At 22.9% G+C, this 5,830-nt stretch overlaps 2 long non-coding RNA genes across 2 annotated transcripts; both read left to right on the forward strand.

The window, feature by feature from the left end:
- Nucleotides 1-2,199: 2,199 nt before the first annotated feature.
- On the forward strand, nt 2,200-2,869 carry LOC132927360 (uncharacterized). Its single transcript, XR_009661708.1, has 2 exons — nt 2,200-2,437; nt 2,729-2,869. It is a non-coding gene; the product is annotated as an uncharacterized LOC132927360 (long non-coding RNA).
- A 2,010-nt stretch (nt 2,870-4,879) lies between these two features.
- Nucleotides 4,880-5,549, forward strand: LOC132927359 (uncharacterized). Its single transcript, XR_009661707.1, has 2 exons — nt 4,880-5,117; nt 5,409-5,549. It is a non-coding gene; the product is annotated as an uncharacterized LOC132927359 (long non-coding RNA).
- The last annotated feature ends 281 nt before the right edge of the window (nt 5,550-5,830 follow it).

The following is a 5,830-nucleotide window of genomic DNA, read 5'->3' on the forward strand; positions in this document are numbered from 1 at the left end:
GAGTCATTCTCCAATTATTATATATATTTATCTGATTAAATTTTTTTAGATGGCAATACAGCAGATGACTCAAGGAATGCTGAGACATTTATTCATATGCATACAACTTTGGAAAAGTATGAACATCCAATGTTGAAAATGAACTAAAAGATACTGATTATAAAGAATTAATGCAATGTACGTGTAATGATTATTGGCTGTAGTTGATAGAAAATTAATAGCAATGTATCTAAAAGTTACTCAAATGCTTCCCTGTCCATAATAATAATTAAATTATTTTAATTTACCATTATCAACTAGCATACATTTCATTTAAGCAGATAATTCATAAACAAAATAAAACACGATTTTATACGATAATTTTGACTAATATTAAATATTTATGTTTTAAAACTGTTTACAAAATACACAATTCTCAAGTTTATCTCTTGAAACTTGGACCACTATATTAAGAAAATGATTCTTATTTATTATTATTAACTTGCATACATTTCATATAACCTTATACTTCATAAACACTATAAAACATGATTTTATATGTTAATTTTGACGAATATTAATTATTTATTTATTGAATTGTTTATTAAACTGCCAATTCTCAAGTTAATCTCTTGAAACCTGGACCACTGTATTAAGAAAATGATTCTAATTTATTATTATTAACTTGCATACATTTCATTTAACCTTATACTTCATAAACACTATAAAACATGATTTTATATGATTATTTTGACGAATATTAAATATTTATATTTAGAACTGCTTATAAAACAAACAATTTTCAAGTTTATCTATTGAAACCTGTACCACAATATTAAGAAAATTATTCTAATTTTTTATTATTAACTTGCATACATTTCATTTAAGCAGATACTTCATAAACACTATAAAACTTGATTTTATATGTTAATTTTGATGAATATTAATTATTTATGTAATGAATTGTTTATTAAACTCACAATTCTCAAGTAATCTCTTGAAACCTTGACCACTATATTAAGAAAATGATTCTAATTTTTTATTATTAACTTGCATACATTTCATTTAAGCAGATACTTCATAAACACTATAAAACATGATTTTATATGATAATTTTGATGAATATTAAATATTTATATTTAGAACTGCTTATAAAACACACAATTCTCAAGTTTATCTCTTGAAACCTGGACCACTATATTAAGAAAATGATTCTAATTTATTATTATTAACTTGCATACATTTCATTTAACCTTATACTTCATAAACACTATAAAACATGATTTTATATGATAATTTTGACGAATATTAATTATTCATGTTTTTAACTGCTTATAAAGCACTGAGTTCTCGAGTCATTCTCCAATCATTATATATATTTAACTGAATAAATTTTTTTAGATGGAAATACAGCAGGTCACTCAAGGGATGCTGAAACATTAATTTCTATTCATACAACTTTGTGAAAGTATGAACATCCAATTTTGAAAATGAACTAACAAATACTGTTTATAATGAATTTATGCAATTTACATTTAATGGTTATTGAATATAATTTATAGAATATTAATTGTAGTGATACAATAGAGATTTGTTAACAAAGTGAATAAATGATTATTAAACACCTGAGAACTTTTAATTTTCATTCTTAAAATTTGTCTTAGGTATACAAATCATTTTATTTGTATTACATTTATATGATAATTTTGTTGAATATAACAAATTCATACATTTAACAGCTTAAAAAATATTATATTCTCAAGTACGTTTTTTGAAACCTTGACTGCTATACAATGAAAATTATTCCATTTTATCATTTATAACTATCATATGTTTTGTTTAACTAGATATTTTTACTTCAAAAGAACTTTAACAAATTATTTTATATGTTAATTTCGACGAATTAAACAATTCATATTATTTTTCATATTGAATAGAAGAAAATTTAAGTTATTGTTCGAGTGTATTATTTAGTTACATTTATTTTACATTCAAATTCAACAAAATGATTTGGTAGATTTGTATTATCTTTTATACCTTATCATAATTATTATTTCTTATCATCTGTTATATGATTATATTTCATATCACCTTGCTGTTTTACAATCGTATTTGCATTTAAGTTTTAACTGAAAATTGTTTTTAAATATTTTGTATTAAGAATAAAGTTGTTCAGATAATTATTGTTTGGTTGTTTCCGTTACTGACTTATTCAGTATTTTCCAAGTACTAGTTATCATATAAACATTTTCGTTCTAATTATGGTGTGTAGTAGTGACTTTATTTACTACAATTATACGCATATTTAACTGACTACAATATTTTCAGATTGCAATACAGCAGACAATGAAAGCCATGGTGAGACATGAATTCGCGATTCTATCAGTTTGGAAAATATAAACATCCTACGATGACAATGGACTAGAAGATACTGATAATAATAATTGTTTTATTCAACGTACGTTTAGAGCTTATAATTGAATATAATAGATAGAAAATTAATAGTAATGTAACAAAATGTTAATGTCATGAAATCCTGACAATAGGATTAAGTAAATGATTCTTATTTACTATAATTAACTTCCATTCAATTCATTTAACTTGATACTTTATAAACACTAAAAAACATGATTTTATATGATTATTTTGACGAATATCAAAAATTCATGTTTTAAACTGCTTATAAAGCACTAAGTTATCGAGTCATTCTCCAATTATTATATATATTTATCTGATTAAATTTTTTTAGATGGCAATACAGCAGATGACTCAAGGAATGCTGAGACATTTATTCATATGCATACAACTTTGGAAAAGTATGAACATCCAATGTTGAAAATGAACTAAAAGATACTGATTATAAAGAATTAATGCAATGTACGTGTAATGATTATTGGCTGTAGTTGATAGAAAATTAATAGCAATGTATCTAAAAGTTACTCAAATGCTTCCCTGTCCATAATAATAATTAAATTATTTTAATTTACCATTATCAACTAGCATACATTTCATTTAAGCAGATAATTCATAAACAAAATAAAACACGATTTTATACGATAATTTTGACTAATATTAAATATTTATGTTTTAAAACTGTTTACAAAATACACAATTCTCAAGTTTATCTCTTGAAACTTGGACCACTATATTAAGAAAATGATTCTTATTTATTATTATTAACTTGCATACATTTCATATAACCTTATACTTCATAAACACTATAAAACATGATTTTATATGTTAATTTTGACGAATATTAATTATTTATTTATTGAATTGTTTATTAAACTGCCAATTCTCAAGTTAATCTCTTGAAACCTGGACCACTGTATTAAGAAAATGATTCTAATTTATTATTATTAACTTGCATACATTTCATTTAACCTTATACTTCATAAACACTATAAAACATGATTTTATATGATTATTTTGACGAATATTAAATATTTATATTTAGAACTGCTTATAAAACAAACAATTTTCAAGTTTATCTATTGAAACCTGTACCACAATATTAAGAAAATTATTCTAATTTTTTATTATTAACTTGCATACATTTCATTTAAGCAGATACTTCATAAACACTATAAAACTTGATTTTATATGTTAATTTTGATGAATATTAATTATTTATGTAATGAATTGTTTATTAAACTCACAATTCTCAAGTTAATCTCTTGAAACCTTGACCACTATATTAAGAAAATGATTCTAATTTTTTATTATTAACTTGCATACATTTCATTTAAGCAGATACTTCATAAACACTATAAAACATGATTTTATATGATAATTTTGATGAATATTAAATATTTATATTTAGAACTGCTTATAAAACACACAATTCTCAAGTTTATCTCTTGAAACCTGGACCACTATATTAAGAAAATGATTCTAATTTATTATTATTAACTTGCATACATTTCATTTAACCTTATACTTCATAAACACTATAAAACATGATTTTATATGATAATTTTGACGAATATTAATTATTCATGTTTTTAACTGCTTATAAAGCACTGAGTTCTCGAGTCATTCTCCAATCATTATATATATTTAACTGAATAAATTTTTTTAGATGGAAATACAGCAGGTCACTCAAGGGATGCTGAAACATTAATTTCTATTCATACAACTTTGTGAAAGTATGAACATCCAATTTTGAAAATGAACTAACAAATACTGTTTATAATGAATTTATGCAATTTACATTTAATGGTTATTGAATATAATTTATAGAATATTAATTGTAGTGATACAATAGAGATTTGTTAACAAAGTGAATAAATGATTATTAAACACCTGAGAACTTTTAATTTTCATTCTTAAAATTTGTCTTAGGTATACAAATCATTTTATTTGTATTACATTTATATGATAATTTTGTTGAATATAACAAATTCATACATTTAACAGCTTAAAAAATATTATATTCTCAAGTACGTTTTTTGAAACCTTGACTGCTATACAATGAAAATTATTCCATTTTATCATTTATAACTATCATATGTTTTGTTTAACTAGATATTTTTACTTCAAAAGAACTTTAACAAATTATTTTATATGTTAATTTCGACGAATTAAACAATTCATATTATTTTTCATATTGAATAGAAGAAAATTTAAGTTATTGTTCGAGTGTATTATTTAGTTACATTTATTTTACATTCAAATTCAACAAAATGATTTGGTAGATTTGTATTATCTTTTATACCTTATCATAATTATTATTTCTTATCATCTGTTATATGATTATATTTCATATCACCTTGCTGTTTTACAATCGTATTTGCATTTAAGTTTTAACTGAAAATTGTTTTTAAATATTTTGTATTAAGAATAAAGTTGTTCAGATAATTATTGTTTGGTTGTTTCCGTTACTGACTTATTCAGTATTTTCCAAGTACTAGTTATCATATAAACATTTTCGTTCTAATTATGGTGTGTAGTAGTGACTTTATTTACTACAATTATACGCATATTTAACTGACTACAATATTTTCAGATTGCAATACAGCAGACAATGAAAGCCATGGTGAGACATGAATTCGCGATTCTATCAGTTTGGAAAATATAAACATCCTACGATGACAATGGACTAGAAGATACTGATAATAATAATTGTTTTATTCAACGTACGTTTAGAGCTTATAATTGAATATAATAGATAGAAAATTAATAGTAATGTAACAAAATGTTAATGTCATGAAATCCTGACAATAGGATTAAGTAAATGATTCTTATTTACTATAATTAACTTCCATTCAATTCATTTAACTTGATACTTTATAAACACTAAAAAACATGATTTTATATGATTATTTTGACGAATATCAAAAATTCATGTTTTAAACTGCTTATAAAGCACTAAGTTATCGAGTCATTCTCCAATTATTATATATATTTATCTGATTAAATTTTTTTAGATGGCAATACAGCAGATGACTCAAGGAATGCTGAGACATTTATTCATATGCATACAACTTTGGAAAAGTATGAACATCCAATGTTGAAAATGAACTAAAAGATACTGATTATAAAGAATTAATGCAATGTACGTGTAATGATTATTGGCTGTAGTTGATAGAAAATTAATAGCAATGTATCTAAAAGTTACTCAAATGCTTCCCTGTCCATAATAATAATTAAATTATTTTAATTTACCATTATCAACTAGCATACATTTCATTTAAGCAGATAATTCATAAACAAAATAAAACACGATTTTATACGATAATTTTGACTAATATTAAATATTTATGTTTTAAAACTGTTTACAAAATACACAATTCTCAAGTTTATCTCTTGAAACTTGGACCACTATATTAAGAAAATGATTCTTATTTAT

Source organism: Rhopalosiphum padi, chromosome 3 (assembly GCF_020882245.1).
Source record: "Rhopalosiphum padi isolate XX-2018 chromosome 3, ASM2088224v1, whole genome shotgun sequence".
Lineage (NCBI taxonomy): Eukaryota > Metazoa > Arthropoda > Insecta > Hemiptera > Aphididae > Rhopalosiphum > Rhopalosiphum padi.